At 42.2% G+C, this 18656-nt stretch overlaps 1 protein-coding gene across 6 annotated transcripts in view; it reads left to right on the top strand.

Annotated features, from left to right (window-relative positions):
- The window catches only part of LOC6616244, a 48241-nt gene that overhangs the window by 14353 nt on the left and 15232 nt on the right, over positions 1 to 18656 (top strand). For 2 of the 6 annotated variants that reach the window (XM_032717269.1, XM_032717268.1), the window contains exon 1: positions 15054 to 15290. The exons of 2 other annotated variants lie outside the window; for them this stretch is intronic. The gene's annotated coding sequence lies outside the window, so the exon portion shown is untranslated. Of the gene's footprint in view, positions 1 to 15053; positions 15291 to 18656 lie in introns of those variants that run through there. 2 more of the 6 variants (XM_032717272.1, XM_032717271.1) reach the window with 1 other exon arrangement.

Here is an 18656-nt window from a genome sequence, read left to right as displayed (position 1 = left end):
GAAAATTTTTATTTTAAAGAGGTGGGCTAACGAAAAAACTAAATTTAAACGATGGGTAAAATTATAAACAAATTTTAAGACGTTAAAAACTAATTTTGAAGGGTGGGCAAACGAAATAAACTAATTTTAAAGGATGGGCAAAGAGACCGAGGTAAACTTGAATGTCTTATATTTCTAAAGTATAAATTTTTTTAAAATTCTAAAGGGTGGGCAAACGATGTTATTGCGATTTAAAAAAAAAATTGAAAAAAGTGAAATTTTTGATCTTCGAAAATTTTCGAAATATTTCGAAAATTCATATCTCAAAAACTGGACGTGGGCAAAAAAAAACTAATTGATGGGCAAACATGGGTAAAAAATGGGCAAACGATTCCAGCTTTTAAATTTCAAAAATTCGATTTTTCCGAACCCAGCTTCTTTGAGCTGACAAATTTGCCTCCTTTTTTGGCCCACTTCGGAGCCTTCAAATATGCATAAACTAATTTTGGCTTATGCAACATACTTTTCGGCCCACGGCATCGATGCTGCTGCTCCTCCATCTCCTCGTCGCCGCATCTCCTCCTGTAATATTCATTACCTAGCCAGCCCATATGTGCGCTGCTCCCCGTCCGCCGCTAAAACATTTAAATGCTAATAAATTTCGTTTATGAGCGAGAGTCGTGCTGGACAGCCGTGCACTGGGAGAAATGGTCTAGTTCATTGAGTAAATTCTACAAATTATTATGAATATAATCTTAAAAGTTTGCTGCTCATACATTCGCCACCTTAACTATGCTTAATGAAAGTATATCGTTAAATAAAAATAAATTAACACGATTATTCAGTCAAATATGTTTCATACAAAAAAAAAAAAAGATACTTATATAAATATATTCTCTAGTTGTCTTTAAAGAGTTACTACTTTACTATTGTCTTAAAATACCTTTTGCAGAGGGAAAACATTTTTTTTGAGTGTATCAACTGGGACTAGTCTCCGATGACGTCCGTGCTAGGTACTCGTGACGTCCGGGCTCCAAAAAAGGTTCAAAGTCAGGTGGGAATGGGAAGGAGCTGAGCTGCTGCTCCTGCTCCTGCTTCTGCTCCTGCCAAGGAATCCTCCGACAAAGAAGAAGTGGCCACGGGAAATGATTTATGGCAGCTTGGCGCTCGCTGTAGCTGCAAGCCAATTCCATTCCTCGGTTTGTTTGGTCATCCGCTGCCGGATGTGGATGTGGATGTGGGAGCCAACACAAATAGCTCCAAGATTTGTCGAATGCTGAATATTTGGTGTGTTTGTTGTGTGGTGTGTGTGTGTGGCGTCTGGCATGAGGGTGTGTGTGCCGTGGTGCGTCATAAATCAATTTTAATGTGAAAATTATTGCCGCATACTTTTGGGTCGTTGTCGGGAATTTTTCATAAACAAAACATAACAGGAATTTGTGCAGGCAGGAATGGGCGGAATTCCTAGATATTTTGACACACATGTGACACCTTAAATCTATGGGATAATGTTGTTATATAAAATGCCCCATCTTTTTGTTGGAATTTTCACAGGAATGTAAATTATTCATATTTAAAGAATATTGGTAAAAGAAGTGTTTTTGTTTATGTAATTTATGTAATGTCTGGTTATTTTAATTTAAATATGCAAACATGATTTTTACTCATGCTTAACTTTCTTTTCTTGCAGGTAATTACATCATTCTTGTTCTTTAAAATGCCAAAACTTTCTCAGATGTAAGTTAAAGACCTTGGCAAATGATCTGGTTATTTACGAGACCTAAAATTTCGTTTAAGATAACGTAGAAAACTCGATGCAAAGTTTGCACCGGAAACTGCAAACGCTCTTGAACATTTTCCTTTCGGCCTCTTTTGGGTAAAAATTATTGCCTTTTGCTACCATTTTGGCCAGCAAAATAAATATGAAAAAGTTCAGGGTCTGGCAAAACTTCATTGAGAATTGTCCGCATTTCTGCGAAATGAGAACAATTTTGACTAAACCAATGACTTGGCAAAAATGTGCATTCAAAGGAAATGCTCATGTTTAATTAGGCTAACTAAGTGTTATTAATTCTAAGTAGAGACCAATTAAACTTTTTCGCTGCTTCCAGAAATGGTTTAAAGCAGTGTTTCGTGCTCTTAGCTGGATTTTCCTCGAACGGAAGCGGATTAGGTTTTCGTTTATTCCAGGTCCCCTTATCTTGCCCATTTTCATCTCCCACTAAGACTTTCAATTTCCACGTACGTCCTGCGTGCGAACTTAAATTCAAACATGCCACAAAGTTTATGAGCCTCAATTGAGAAACTGAACAACTCGATAAAGAAACTCAATTGCAATAAATTGGCCAAAATGCGGCAAAAATGCTGCTGCGCCACTGCAGCATAAAATATATTTTGGCAATAAACCCAATCGAGCTTAAGGAACAAAAAAAAAAAAACATGCTTGTTGCTGTAGCGGAAATGCATTTTCTTCAACCATTCGAAGAAGAATGAAATCGAGGGAAAAACTAAAACTAAAACTAAAACAACCATTGAAAAGCTTAATGAATCGAAAATCCATTGCCTTGCGACCTTCACCACTTTGGATTCCATGGACTTAAAGGAGCGAATCGAATCCCCAGGTTCGCCTTCACCAAGAGCCCCTTCTGGCGTTTAGGGCTAAGCTATTTCCTGATTTAACCTCCTTGGAATGCTCCTGCTCCTTCAACAGGGACAACAAAAACAGACAACGACAGGTGGGCGGCGGAGTGGTGGTCAGATGAGTAGGTGGTCAGGTGGGCTGTTGGCGAAGTGGCTACCCAGAAAACCAATTTGATCATTATCAGAACACATAAATCAAAGTCAGTGCAATTAGCGCCAAGGTAGAAGTCCGTTTTAAAATTAATTAAAACCGAAAACAAATCCACAAAACGAACCGCACGAAGTCCACAACTCACAGCCGGATCCGGGGATACGGATACGGATTCAGAGCCGTTGTCCCAGTCGGATGTGGATAGCGGTGTGCTGGAAGTGGTGGGCGGTTGGAAACCGAACGAACGCTCCTCCCGGATGCGATGGGAAAACATGCGACAGAGCCAAGTGGAAAACTCCTGGCTGGTCGCATTACAAACAAGCAGCGGGATGGATTTTCCGGTGGTTTTCTGATTGCTCACTTTTATCCCGCCGAATAAACAGCAAAGGCACTGTGACCGCATTTCAGCCAAATCTTTGCTCAATAAAACTGTATTACTTTTCGAGGGAAATAGTAATTTAAAAATGAATTTCCCTTTTCCTGTTAACTTTTCCTTGCAAATTGCCATTGCACGAATGTGGTAAATTTGACAAGCACTCCATTCTCGAGTTTTTAAACTGGTCATGTTAGCAATTGTTAAATTTAGCTCGAGAAATTATCGAGTTAGTTGAGGAAATCATGCAAATGAACAGGAAAATTAATGAATGCCAGGACTTTCATTTAAAGTCAATCGTGTATTGGTTCGCCAGGAAAGTGCAAACTCATTTGGTTATGAAAGACTCCATGCTCAAGGAAAGTCATTTAGTTCATTCGCACATTTTGGTTTGTTTTTCTTTTATTTTGGCTGCTCGCTTACGGGGAAAAATCCTCGGCGGAGGATTATCTTCCATTTATAATGGCGTCGGCTGGAATTGAAATCTAGTTTTAATCAATATAAATCACTAGACGGCCCTCGATGGGCGCGTCAGGGGCATAGATTTCGTGTTCGCTGAATGCGAAGTGATTTATGCACTTCTGCTGGGTGGTCATCACCCGCCACCCACTAACCACCCTATCACCACCCACTCACCGCCCACTTGGCAGCCACCACCCACCGCCCGCCACTCTGCCGTAATTACTGTCGGTCCAGTTTGGTTTGGTTTGGTTCGATGCACTGAGACAAATCAATATAGTATCAATATACTATGTCAGTTGGACTCAAATTGAGTTTGTAATGAATATAGGGATTGCCTAATAGTTATGCAATTAAAATTAAATTTAAATTAAAATAATGTAACTAATCAGCTGCCTTAAGCTGTCGATAAAAATGCATTTCACTTTTGCAGTAACAATTTGATTTCTTTCCTATTTTAGTAGTATTAAATTGATCAAGTGATCCTAATTTCTCGCAGTATGCGATGTTTTTTTTTGGTGCGGTCCGCTCTGTCCGTCCTTAATTTGATTTGTGTCCTGGGCGCGGCGGCTGGCGATGCAGGCTCGCACACTCGTCCTTCCGAGGACTCGCCGGCCGCCAGGTGAGAGGGGTGCGGCCAGTCGAATGCCGGACAATGGTCACTGATTGTGCGGTGTCGTCTGCCGGAGCTGCATATCTGGCGTCGAATTGTGGATTTTCACAAGAACCGGGTGGTCTGTCCATGACTGGATAAATCCGAAAGATTAATTAAATTTTATAAATTGAGATACAGTGCTATAGATCCATGGGAATTCGTGCAGATACGAATTTTAATTGAGAATGGTAAACCCACAACTAGAGCAGAATGTTATGTTGTTCCATAGTTTTTGGTGAACTCATTCGAAAACCAATTTATTTGCATCACACAGTGATGACAACTGTGTTTACTTCCTTTCGAATTTAACAACAAAAATGAGACTTTAATAGAAGTACAAGACTTTCTGGCCCGATGAAATCTGAAAATAATTAATAATTAAATTCATACACTTACTTACCAAACAAGCAAATTTTAAGAGCTCAAAAGTAAAATACGTGCTTTCGAAGAAAGTTTCTCGAACAACTTGGCAACTTAAAAAGCGAAAGTTAAGGAGGGAATTAGGGCTGTCATGGCAGACACATGGAGCACCCTCCTTGGTCCGTCCATTTTCAAATCCGCGATGACGTCGTTCGATATTTCATTTTCGAAATGGCGAAATGGCGTACTAGTATTAATTACGTTCACCCCTCAATTAGCGTTCTCAAAAATCAGAAACCCGATAATGTCGGAGGGGTTTGGAGCTGGCATTATCTTTAACCCCGCCAACTGCGACATCAGAAGTTAAGGCTAATTAGCATGATGTGGATCAACAAGCCAGTAATAGCATCAAGAATTTAATATTCCCGCCCGAGTGCATAAGCGGATGCAAAGTCTGAAGTGCCTGCTCACCGAGCGTGTTCCTCTTTTTTATTTTTTTTTTTTTCTGGTCTCGTGTTTTCAGCAGATTGAATGTTAAAGCTCCGAGTTTAACCGCCCCAGGAGCTGCGACACCCACTTTGTACCCAATTGGGGTCAGTGAAGATACAAGGCAGACACATGGAGCACTTTTCGCTTTTCAGGTCGCTCGGAAAAAATTTGTGACCACAAAAAAGAAACGTGGCCGGTTTGGGCAATTGACAACTATCGAAAATGCTTCTGGTTCGTGTGCCCTAGTATTTTTTAAAAAATTTTTTCGAATTGATATGGCTCCCTTTCATCCCAGTGTAGTTCTGTTTGTGCCGCGGGCGCTCCTTGTTTATCAAATTTATTTAGCAAATGGACTTCAAGCGCTTTTCCGTCGCTTTGTTCTGCCTGGTTGGGGTGAGAATGTTTGCCTTGAAACGGAAACTGGGCTTGAGTGGCGCATCTCCGAGGACCCATTGCCCATTGCCATTGCCACATTGCCATCGTATCGCCAGATTGCCACGCTGCCACTCAGACAATAAAGGATAACCACGAATGTCCTGTGAAGCGGAGCGTGCCCGAATGAGCCGGAGCATGCGTCATTTTCCGCTCGCTTAATGAAACGTCGCCAACAAGCCGTATACGGCTGAGATGCTGGCCAAACGATTCTGAAAATACGGAGAAAATCCACAGAATGTTAAACTATTTCCCAGCTGCCAAGGCAGACACGCACAATACACTGTTCAAAAAAATGGCACTCCCAAGGCGTAAAACTAATCGATTTCTCAAATTAGCCAAACATTTGAAGATATATTCCTCATACATAATGTAATGTTTTTCTTTTTGATTTTTTAAATGCATGATGTAATAAGGAACCAGATTCCCAATATTTTTCTTTACCACGAAGTGGAATGGGTTTTGCTAATTGATTTTCTTCCGAGTGTATATCGATGGCATATCTTCAGTGTCCTGGCCGTATGGGGCGTCGCCTCCTCCTTTGATCCTTTCGAAAAGCCATTCTCGGATTGTTGTAAATAATTGCCGGCACTTGAGGGGACGTCCTTGCCCTTGTAGGCCCAAAATGGCCAACAAAGGAGGCATTGTTATGAGTGTGTGTGTGTGTGTGTGTGTGTGTGTGTGTGTGTATTAACAGTTTTGGGTCCTCGTTCTCGACCGGAAATCGGAAACCAAATCAGGCTGACAAAGCCTTTCGAGCAACAAATGGCATAATGGAAATCGAATGTAAAATGCTGGCGAATGAAACGCTCGTAAGCAGCAATTTGCCTGAATAAATAATATTCGCAAGTGTCATCGAGTTTTCCCTTCTGGTCAACATACATATACATACGCATTGCCAGGGGTGTGGTAGTTTCAAGGATAATCCAGCTGGGGCCGAGCTTCCTTTGTCATCTGTTAATTACAGCCACTGCGAGTACAATTGTCTGCCAATGATTAAGACAGTCAAGCACTTGGCTGCGAAGCCCTAGGAAATAATAATAAGCGAGAATGTCATTAAAAGTTTCCAAATGCTTTCGAGCACACCCGAAAGACGAAACTCAAATACAAGGATGTGTGTTTGTGTGTGCATGACACACACACACTCCTTTTACAAAGGACACGAAAATTCACCCTGCCCCTCCTGGCTCATAAGCATTTGCCATAATTGTAAGTGCTTAACGTAACGTGAAGTGTCACTCCAGTTTTCATCACTTTGACTCTCCATTCGAACACAACTATCGACTCAATAATTCGATAACGTTTTTACCACGCCCCATCGGATGCAAATTGCCGGAGACATTCAATTGGATGCCCTACTTAAAGCCTGTCATTGCGGCAATGGGTTATGCTTTGTGCCATTAGCGGGACACAATCGTTGCCAACATCTCTTCATACAGGCTAATAATCGGCTCAAATAGGAAACCATAGGCATCTATCCGTGCACTAGCAGAAAATCGAGTGCCTTTCGAAGGCATTTCACTGAAATTATATTGTTAAAACAGAGATTCAGATGCAGAACTGAAAATGGTCTAGTTATGTGGGTTATTATGTTTTAAAACATTTCAAATTGAAATGATGAATGAAATCAAATTTAAATGATTGTGTTATACACAGCTTGCCAAATAAGCACTTGAGAATTATAACGCATGTGGTAGCTAAACAGGATATATCTCATGCATTCATAGTCATTTCAGTCTTCAAGAACTACAACTTCTTTCATTTAATTAGAAATCTTTATAAGCTAGATGGCTTCTGGATAGCCATGCTTTTCTCGCAGTGTACACGCATACGCTGAATAAGGTGTGCGCCAGTCATATATGAGCATCGAAGTGAGGTGCCTGGAATTTGCCATTAATTAGTCTGCAGGTGTCGTTGGCCAGAAGAACGAAGAACCGAACGAAGAAGAACGAGGTGGCTAAGTTTAGCTACGAACTTGACCGCACCACCTGGATGGGTGGTTAGAGTAGGTTGATGGGACGGTGGGTCGGTGGGCATTTGGCGGAAGCGTGGCCTGCTCATAAAAATTGGCAAACAAAGGAAACTTTTTGCCGAAGGACGAGCCGCACACGAAAGTGCGTGAGCAAATGTGTCGAGTGAATGGCTGGGGGCTTTGGGGCAATGTTCGAGGCACGATTTACGTAAATTTTTATTACAATAATAACGCCAGGCGAGAGGCAACGCGCGAAATATACTTAATGAAAGAAACCACAGCGATCGATTTGTGTATTGGCCTGGCCAAAAGCGCGAAGGAAGTGGGAATGGCCGTTTGGCGGGAAAATGGGTAAATGGGCAAATGAGGGGAATGCACGACGACGAGCCCTAATGATGACACATCCTGGCGATGGTGGGGGCAATAATGGGGGCATGGGGGTAGATGGGGAAAACGTGGCCCCCAGCCAACCAGTGCGAACCAGTTGCCGAGTATTTCCCAAATGACGTAAGAAGTTGCAAAAGGACTGCGCGCCAAACTGGCACGGATCAATAATCGATGTGTAAAAAGTCGCTGACTGTGTTGTGCCCAAGGAGGACCTCATTAAAATTGCTCTAAAGACTTCTTGGTCGCCGGCTGGAAGTAACTTTCTAGCGAAAAGTTTAAAACCAATACTCAATCTGGCCAATTTAGTGGCAATTGGTAGCATTTACTACATTGCAGTTACAAACTTGCGCACAAAAAATGGATATTAAAAAGGACAAAGGACTTTGACCGCCGTCTTAACTTTTTTAGGTTGAATCGTTTTAAAGTCGGAAACTTTTTCAACGTTAAATGAATTAAAAAAATAAATGTTTTCATATTTCTTTCACGAAATTAAAATGTATTTTTGCAGATTTGATCCTTTTTGTTATTATTTTCCAACACACCGTGTTTAACTATTTACGCTGAACTCACTTTCCATGCATTTGTACAGAAAACTAAATCGGTTTGAATATTCTTTGAGTTTGGCGAACCATGACATCTTATATTTGCACAATATTGCTATTCTTAGTTTTCGGTTCAATAAATTCAGAATAAATGCTTGGCTTTAAGCCCGAATTAAACGATTCACCAAATAAATAACGATACATGCTGAGAAGGGCAGGACTCGCTATTTTACTTGATTCCCGGTTAACGATGTGCCCGATTTTCTTCCCGGAAAAGTTCAACCCCCAGGAAGGCAACACAGGTGCGAATTACACAAATTTATGCTGAAATCATTTGATTTGTGGGCCAGTTGGAGACTGGCGAACTTTCAGTTCGCACATAATTCATTAAGCCCGCTGTCCCCATTTTTGGCCCATTTCGGCTGTCAAACCTGGCCCAAACCCAGTGTGCCCTGGCTTAGGCCAGGCCGAGTTGGCGGGCTGTCACATGTGTGTGTACGTGTCAAATGTGAATCAGCTCGCTCAGTTCGTTTAGTTCGGGGACAGCTAATACCGACCGATTCTGACTGGCTGACTGCCTGACTGGCTGACTGACTCACCCTGGCCTGGAAAATTCTGGCTGTCAAACTCGGGGCGCTTTGGCCTTTTTCCGTCAAGTCTCGCTTTTCTTTGGCAGGGATACACTTAATTTGATCGTTTTCTATTTATTCTTATATCCCATTACTCTGCCAACTACACAAATAGAAAAAATATGGCGTTGAATGGATTTTATAGAGCTTTAATGCTATTTAGTCACGAACATAATTTCGGAAATACCTTAATGATCAAATATATCAATGAAACAGAACTGTAAAGTATAAACCAAATATCATAAGTAGTAATGCTTTCATATTGTATATCATATCTCTCTCTCTGATTCATCTTTATTCCACAAAACTGAAATCCTAAAAACTCCTGACAACTTGGCGCTCCAAAGAGGGTTGGTGTGATACGAAACTAATTTGACTTATCTGGCCCGGATCCCTTTGACTGGCCATCGACATCGGCGGAGGTCCGCAAATTGGTAGGCAACATATTAAAGCTGGCTCCACGAATGAAAAAATCGACTCAAAAGTGAAACATTTTGCCATCTTGCTCGTCTTGTGGGGCGATGTCATTGCCATTTAGGTGGCAACTGGAGGCGAAATGGCGTTTATGTGTTTGCATGTCAGCCCCTTCTCTGTGGGCGTTTGTTGTTGGGCGGTGCTGGCTTATGGTGCTTGTCTGTAGGTGGCAAGGTGGGTGGAGATGGGCGGTGGATGTGCATGGCAAGTTGCATGCTCCACTGACACGGGCGAAAGACATCGGGCATCAGGCAACAAAGTCCGTACACGTATCCTTCGAAAATTTGTGTTGATTTGCTTTGCAACAATGTATTAGGCAAACAACTGCAACTATACTCCTTGGGGGCACACACGAACCCACGTGTCTACATATGTACACCAGTATGCAATGAACTTTCCACTCGGCACATGGGCTAGCACATACACCGCTGGTCAAGATTGTAGCAGGGGTGTGCTAGGTGGAAGAAGTTGGAAGATTCGATTAGCATGTTCAGAAGGCCGGAAATCTGGGGCAGCGAGACTTTAGGTTGCTTTGGTCACCTCTCGATTTAGGAGACCAAAAGAACAGCAAATATGGTAAAGTCCTTAGAACATAACTTTAAACAATTCATCTCTTATGTATGTATCACTTTTGTTCCTTTTACTCCTAAATCCTAAAAGGGTAAATCCTTTGAAAGACATTAGGAGTTTCTCTACTAAAAAAGGGACTTGATATGCTGTTTATGGTATTAAAGCGCATAGATTGCAGTTTTATTATGATTACCCCAAATGTGCAAAGGTAACTTTACAGGACACGTATCTGTTTTGGAAATTGGTTTGCACAGGACATTAAAGGATGGAATTGTATTGCGGTGTCTCACGTTGGTTAAGCATATTTCAAATGCTTAACTAATACGGTTATCCGGGTATTATCATGCAATTGCAATTGCACGAAGTTGGAACTTTTACAATCAATTTGTTTCGAAATTGTTTAAGCAGAAACCCAAAAAATAAACACCAAAACAGCGATGACCACGAAAACAAATAATTAAAACAGCAAATATTTGAAATTAAACATTCCGCCATGTGTCGTCATAGAGCTCCGCACAATCGATCCTTGCATATTTGTTCGCTGTGAATCCGTCCGTAATTATCCTTGCGTGCGTTTGTTCCGTACTTGTGTCCGTAAAATCTGTTTGCTCGCAAGCAGTGCATCCCACACGGAACTTTTCGCATCCTGGTTTGCGTGGAGCTGACGAAACAATCGAAACCGTCGCGGTTGCCTGTGTCCCCTTATCTACAGCTCCTCCTTTCCGCTGTCCAGGACTCGGAGCGCAGGACGCCGGCTCGTCCTTGCCGCTTATCAAACGCCAATCAAAATGGTGCACGCGGTGAAAGCGAGCGAGGATGTCGAGAGCGGCAGCTGCCACGTGTCTGGCTATTTAGCATGGAAATTCGCTTAATGGCGACGGCTCTAACCGGGACACAATGCGACCGCGGGTCTGCAGTCCACTTAAAGAAAAAACTAATACTTTACAAAAGTAAAAGGTTAACTCTGCCTGCTACTTTCCTTTAGATAATTCCATACATCTTCAACTCAATTTGAACGCACTAACTATATTTATAATAACCGATATTGCAGTTCGAAGATCCTTATCCTTGTGCAGGATCAACTCGAGTGCCATCGCATTTATTACTGTGTAGGAATTACATAAAGACTTCAAGGTAACCGGCGGACTCAGAACATAGAACACGCGAACGGAGCATTTAAATCGATTTCGACGGGAGCGGCGGCATTGGGGAGTCCACCGGAGTAGCTTGTTTATAGCTCCTGCAAATTTATCTGACTGTTTTGCCGTTATTTATGGACAACCCCGGACCCGTACCGGACCCCTCTCCTCCCCAATCCAAGCCGCGTTCCATTCTGGTCAACGTTCTGCGCCGCCTTGTGTGTGTTGGCTGTGTGTTTTCAATAATGGCCCTGCAATGGGGTTAAAGCCGCTCCAAAGTGGGTCCATTCAATTTGCAAATTTGAGCACCTCCGAGTGGCCCAGTTGTGGCCACACTGTGCCGGATATGTAGTATTTCCCAAAAGACTTCTCACTAAATCAAACGTACAATCATACCGAACTGGCACTTTTGAGGCGCCCACTTAATTACAGTGCGTATTTAGAACTGACTTTTTAAACCTGGTTTTTAAACACCCTTTAGAATAACACAATTTTAGGACCCGAATATGAACTTCGCATTGAAAGGCTTGCAAAATGCCTATTTGTGTGCCATTACGTTGGCCAAATGGCAAATGGTTTGGTTCACCAACCAAAATATTGTTAAACATAAATTTTCCAAATCTAAAATATGTTTATTGCAAAGTTTATGAATCTGTTTAGAATGAAATTGATGGTTGTTATCCATGAATATTTTTATCAATGGTTAGGCATATATATATTATATTTGTGCTTTGTTGAAACAAAAATATATTTCTTTAAAGCTTAAAGGTTCTTTAATTAAGTTCTGGAAACAGGACCATCGAATTCGAAACCAATCGTTTCCTTTCTCAACCCAAACTAACAGACCTCTTCGGCTAGTGAAATTATGTTTGCTGGGTTGTCATAGGCAAAGGACCTTAGAAAAATTTCCACTCGGCATCCGTCCGAAATCAGAAATCGAAAAATCCGACATGTGGGACTCATTCAATTGCCAAACGATTATCTCCGGCCTCATCAAACACATCCGCACATCGTCCTGACTTCCGACTGCAGAACCAGAGAAGTCGATGCGAAATGCCTGCAAATGAGCGCCGTTTGTTTGCGGTCGTCTGCGGATGCGGATGCGAATGCGAATGCGGATGCGGGTCCTGGTCTCCAGTCCTGGACTCTGGTCCTGTTCGGGACCCTCGGGCATTAGTATGCCGCCGGGTGGATTCAATCTTTGCTCTTTGGCGATGGGCCCATACTTCCGTCGGTGGTGTGCACTCGACTGGATTTATCGACATGGGCCCAGACGACACAACCTTCGCTGGAGGAGACCGCAAACTATTTCAGGTGCCTAATCGCATTCTACCCAAAAACAATTCCCATTCGACGAGTGGAGCCCAGTGGACGGATAAACAAAAAGTGAAAGGAAAACGGTCCGGAAAACTGCACCACAACAAGGGAAAAATGGCCAACTGGCAAAACTGGCAAACTGGCAACAAACTGCCGCATTGTCATTGAAATTGTTGGCCGACTTTTACCTCGGTGTTCTTTGTAGTTTGACTTTATCGCAAGGCTTGGATTTGCCTTTCAACGATTTGATTTTACCAGTTTTTTAAACGAGCTGCAAGGCACATATAGAGCTATGTGGTAGTTATGACACTGGATATGAAAATAATTGTCCAGAAGGTAGCTTATTGAGTTTCTGAATCGAAAAAATGTAATAGTAATTATATCAATCCATTTTGTGTGTTAAATTTCTAGATGTATATATAGCTTTGCAAAAAATACTCTTTGGAGAATATTATAAACCTTTAAAGGGAGTTTTACATAGATGTAACTTTTACTAGATCACACTTACTTTTTAAAATACATTATTATTGTTTTCAGTTCATATTCATTTTTATATAAATATATTTTTTTAAAGCATATGTTCAAAACAAGACAACCAGGTATACTCGATTCGAATCAGTCGACTGTAGGCTCTGTGCCAGATTTTTGTTGTATTCCCTGAGCTTTTTGCTTGGCGCCCGCCTGTCATCAGAGCTCTTTCCAACCACCACCCTTCCGCCCTTTCGCCCTCCTGGCTGCCACGCCCCCGCCGCTATTGTTTGAGGGGCACATCGGGAACTATAAATCAACAAATTTGACAGCAGAATGTGCAAAGTGGTAAACAAAAAGCGACTTCGGAAGCGGCTGCAAGCCAAGTACAAAGGCGGAGTATCTGTGGGATTGCACTGGGGAATCGAGAACTGGGTAGCTAGTCTCTCCTGTCACAGTCCTGCCATCTGGATGTATGAATATCTGGCTGTTGATGGTGATAGTGCAGGCTCTGGTGCTGGTGATGCTGTTGCTCCGCCTGCTGGCGATGGCCATTATTGGTGGTAATCAAGCGTGATTAATTGAATTGAAATTGAATTTTTGTTTTGCGACAACATTCTGGTTGCGCCGCATGGGAGGTGTTGTTTTGGGTTTCGTACCAAATAGGTTGGTCCATGATCCATGGAGTGGGTTTTGCCTTTCCAATTATGGTCCACCAGACTTCAGCACCTGGCTAATTCGAATTAGCCCTTTCGTGCTGACGTTTAGTAATGTAGGCAAACAAACACGGGAAGTGCAATCAAAATAGATTTAAATTACAATTTAAATGATGCTAATGATAGTGTTAAAACTGATGAATTTCAATAGTTAACTATGCATTGAGTCACTTAAATTTATTAAATTTTAATAAATATTTCCCTGCTGCAAATTCTTCAACAGAACAACAGTCATCCTGTTTACCACATAAAGTTGTAATTTTTTTGAGCTCGGTTTCTGAACTTAAAAGCTTTATTATCCTACCTAGCTCTTTTGGATTTCACAAAAATTGCGGCGGCAGCTGTCCTGAATTGCCATTGCTACTTGTACCTTGTTCGTGAAATGAGTAATCTGAATCTGCGGAATACACGCAAAGCCAAAGCCAAGTAGCCCGTAATTGTGTTTTGTTGTGGTTTCGTGATTACTCTTGTTGACTTTATTGTTACACAAAAGAACACGATGTGTTGGTCAGAAATCAAACTGAAGACAGGGATAACTTTAAAGATGGTGCAGTTTAAATGTATCTTAGCAAGCCTACAGAAAATAATTAAGTTTAATATAAGTGGATTGAGATAGTTTTAGGTTCAACTGTTAAACTAACAAATAAACTCACAGTCTTTCAAAAGAGTTGAAATTCACTTGGCATTAGTTTTGGTTAGTAATTTACAGTAAGTAGGAAATTTCTACATTTATGGTAGTAATTTTGATAAAAAACTATTTGTCAACTCGAATTTTAACCGCATAGCCAGCAAAAGTTTTTATTTTCGTTGGAGTTACGGGGTTAAAGGATTCGATTCCACAATATGAAATATGACACGTTGCGCAAACTTCTCATGATATATATAGAAGTAACGACTCATCACTAACCTCCTGTCTGTACTCTGTCTTTTTCAAGGTAACGACTCGAATCCAGATGATATATTGCACCGATGCCTCTCGTGCAGGCGCATTAAGTTCGCTTATTGCCGGCAATAAACTCATTTACGTACTCGACCCGAGCACCTTGCTCCTTGTGGCCGGAGCAACCACGGTTGCGGAGCTGGGCAGGAGTACGGGCTCCTTCTCCTCGTCAGGTGCAGGAGCAAGCACGTATACAGATACAGTTTCAGATACAGATACAGTAACAGATACAGATACAGTAACAGATACAGGTACAGTTACAGATACGGTTAGGGATAGGGATACGAATACGGATACTGTGCCCAAGTACTTTACGCGAGTGTTTAGGTGTGTGGGCTGAGCTAACCAACCGAGCGGCAAACAAACAAACAACAGCAAGGAAAGTTAGAGAGAAAGAAGAAAGACACAAACAAACAAACCAACCGAGAGGCAAACAAATTGCTAAAATAAATGTACGGCGGGGGCCAGAAGAAACAGCAGCAACAAAGACTCAACAAAAGGAAGAGGACGCGAAAAAAGAAGAAACAAAAATCGGCATCGAAATCGGAATCGGAATCAAAATCAGAATCGAAGAGGTCCCATTAATGAACCAACCCAGGTGAGTAAGTGCCGCTGACAATAATCGAGGAGTGGGTGCACGGAGAGAAAAAGGCAGTGCTTCTTAGTATTATTTTATAATTTAATTTGGAAAACCCTTTTTTGAAAAGGACTAAAGGTTCAGTACAGTTTCAATATTTTCGGTAATCCCAAATAATTGAAATCCCTTCAGTTAAATAATTCTCATAAATGCAGATCAAATTCATCCTTTATCCTTAAAGAATAGAATATTTTAACCTTTGTTTTACTATCATGAAGCTAAAATTCTAGACACTTCAAAAGATTTATTTAAAAGTGAAATACGAATTTATTTGTGATTTTTCTCCGTTGATGAGCGCTGAATCCCATGATAGCGGAATGATGGATGGGCATTGTTTCACTTTGGCGTGGCTTTGAGTTGTGTTTTTGTTTCGATTTTGCACTTTGCACTCTGACCCGGTTTGCTAAGACAAAGCCCAAAGTTGCGCCATCCTCCGTGCATAAATCAAGGGTGGCTCGCTGATAACTTTAAAAATCAATTTGGGCCCAATGTGTCGCCGGCATCAAAGATTAAACTTTGCCACCGAAACTCGGGCCTCTCATTTCAGCCGGATTCAGCGAGGGACCTCGATTCGCTCCGGTTGTCTGGGATTTGGTTTGAGTTTGGTTTTGGCTTTGGGTTTGGATTTAGGTTTGGGTATGGGTGCGGGCCGGGCCTGGCTTGGTTTATCGATCAAACTCCGGCTGCAAGTTGGCCAGGTGGGCTCGGTAGTCGGATGCGGTTCGTTGCCACGTTGTCCTCCTCCGCAATCCCCAGCCGAACGGAAACTTTGCTGCGCCTTTTGATTGCTCAGCAAAATGTTACATTACCACAGCCACATAAAAGCAGGCATCGTAATAATGTGCTCCTTCGGCCAGGGGCATAATTCTAACTCATTCCAAGTCCTCACTGCGGTTGTCTGGGTACAGTCTGTACTACTTAGATTGAACATTGTATCTGTAGGCCTCAGGCTATTCCTTACCAACTTACTTAGTTTTTGTTTCAGATTATTATTTAATTATTATTAATATCCTGACAAGGATTCGATCTTGAAAACCTATCTTGGAAGGAAATCCACTTAGTATCTGCTAGATATGGTATAAGGAAATAATACTTAATTCTATTTACATCACTATTTTGTTAGTTTATCGAAGCTGTCCTGTACTTGAGGTGTTGAACCGGGCCAATTGGAAGTTCATCGGTGACTGGTCAGCGGGTCGAGTCAATCGTGGTGTTGCCCAAGGGTGCAATTCGCGCATAAATCGCTCTTGGAGCGAAAGATGCTCCTCCGGTGTCCTGGGGATAGTGGTTGTGTTATTTCAGCGGGCACTCGACTCCATCACACCACCACTGCCACTGCCACGCCAATTTGTATGTGGTTCACGTCGTCCAGAAGGAAGCTGAAGGAAGCTGGGTTCTGAGTTCTGAGTTCTCAGTGCTGAGCTCTGAGCTCTTTTGGCCTGGCATTCACGAGTTCCTGGCTGTGCGGGTGCTGCAAATGGCACGGGCCTGGTTCTTATGCTGATGACATCATAACAATAAAAATTAAATTGTTGCTGCTCTGACAGGCAGCGGAAATGACGGCGCTTCGCGGCTAGTTGTTGTTTGTGTCGCGGGGGCGGACGGATTTTGTTGCTGCACTGAAATTGAAAAGCGCCTCATGCGCCCACTGGCGACCCAAAAGCCCCCTTGGCCACCCATTCCAACACCAACACCAACCCCATCCCATCCGCCGGCAGGAGTGGGGTCTTGAATATAAAATTTTATCGCAAGACACACATTTAATTTAATTTAATGAGAGGCGAACAACATGCTCGCTTATCTTTAAACGTTCTGCGATTTGCCCTGCCCTGCCGTGATACAACGCTGTGTTTTTTGAACCCACTCCAGGGAATCGTCGTCCTCGTCCTGGCGGAATATTTAAATTGGTTTAGGAGGTGGCGGCAATTATGCAGGGTGGTTGGTTTATTCCTTTTCCATTACCAAAGGCTGGGAGTTATCACCCCAAGGTGTGGATATAGACCACTTAGAAAGGGGTGCTTGTCTTTTAAATTGCAAAAGGGGTTTGCCCATGCCTTTTTAAAAGCGTACTTAGTAACCTTTATAATGAGTAACTGTTTTATTGTTCTAACTAAAAGCAATAAATTAGAATAAACTACTCTTCTTATGCGAATTTTCAAATCAAAGTGTCGCTTTAAACCAGGCCACTTCCGATGTCGAATTCCCAGACCGAATCTCTATCCCTGGGTGGGTGGAATCACATCGTGTCACTGTTTTTGCTCGACCTTTTGTGCGGATCCTTTGGTTTTGCAGTAATGTGATTAGGAGGACCCGGGGGAACATGTCTGTCGATTAGGCAACGTGTTAAGAACACTTAATTGAAAATAACTTGCCATATGCCCCCACTCCGAGTCAGCCTGTAATCCCTGCCCACAGAGCTCCTCCTCCTCCTCAGCCCCATCCCTTCCGCCCCCTTGGAGGAGCTGTCAGCACCCCGATGTGTGCGAGTGTGTGTGTGGCATGAAAGATGGTTGGCTTTATTAGGAACCCGTCTGGGCGAACTCTCTGGCCCAGCTTAATTATACATTATTTTGGCCTAAACACAGGCAAACACACCGGTTGGTTCTCTATCCGCTGGCTGGCCGAGTTCCTCCACATATATACATGGATGGATGGATGGATGGCTGGTTGGTTAAACCCACTTGGAGGGCCCCAGGATTTGGGGGCATCGTGTGCGTTGCGTGCTCGAGGGGCGTCCAGGCGTGTGCAATGATTTATTTGCAACAGCCAGGGGCAACTTGGCTGTCAACTCTCAGTATTAGAGCTGCTCAGTATGTGCAAATAATATTAATAACAATAAAGTTTTCTGGCCCGTTTTATGAGCAAGTTACCTTCTTAAACCAAAAAAAAAAGGAGAAAAAAGTAGAAATCAGTAAAATAGGCGCAGGAATTGTTTATCGTTGTTTAGGCAAAAAAGGAAAAGATCTTAAAGTTATGTTGCGAATATAAATGTACGATTATGGCGAGAGTTCAGAACGTGACTGAGCAGCAGAAGCATCAATAAACTGGCCAAAATTAAAGGGAAACCGAAGACGAACCCTAATCGGAAAAATTAATTTTTGAATATATAATATTTATATTTTTACCTCCTATTTATACATTTTGTTAGTGACTTGAGCTTAGAACTTCTTACAGCGTTAAGTATTCCGATGAAAGTGCATCACCATTGAGCTTTGACTCGCCAAATTGGTTTCGATTCGGGCTGATTAATTCAGTTTTGCCAATCGGTTGACAGCAAAATATGCACATTGATTAAACTTTTCGTATTTTCCATCGATTGCCAATCGC

Source organism: Drosophila sechellia, chromosome 3L (assembly GCF_004382195.2).
Source record: "Drosophila sechellia strain sech25 chromosome 3L, ASM438219v1, whole genome shotgun sequence".
NCBI lineage: Eukaryota > Metazoa > Arthropoda > Insecta > Diptera > Drosophilidae > Drosophila > Drosophila sechellia.
Note: the sequence above shows the minus strand (reverse complement) of the source record. Positions and strands in the feature narration are given on the sequence as shown.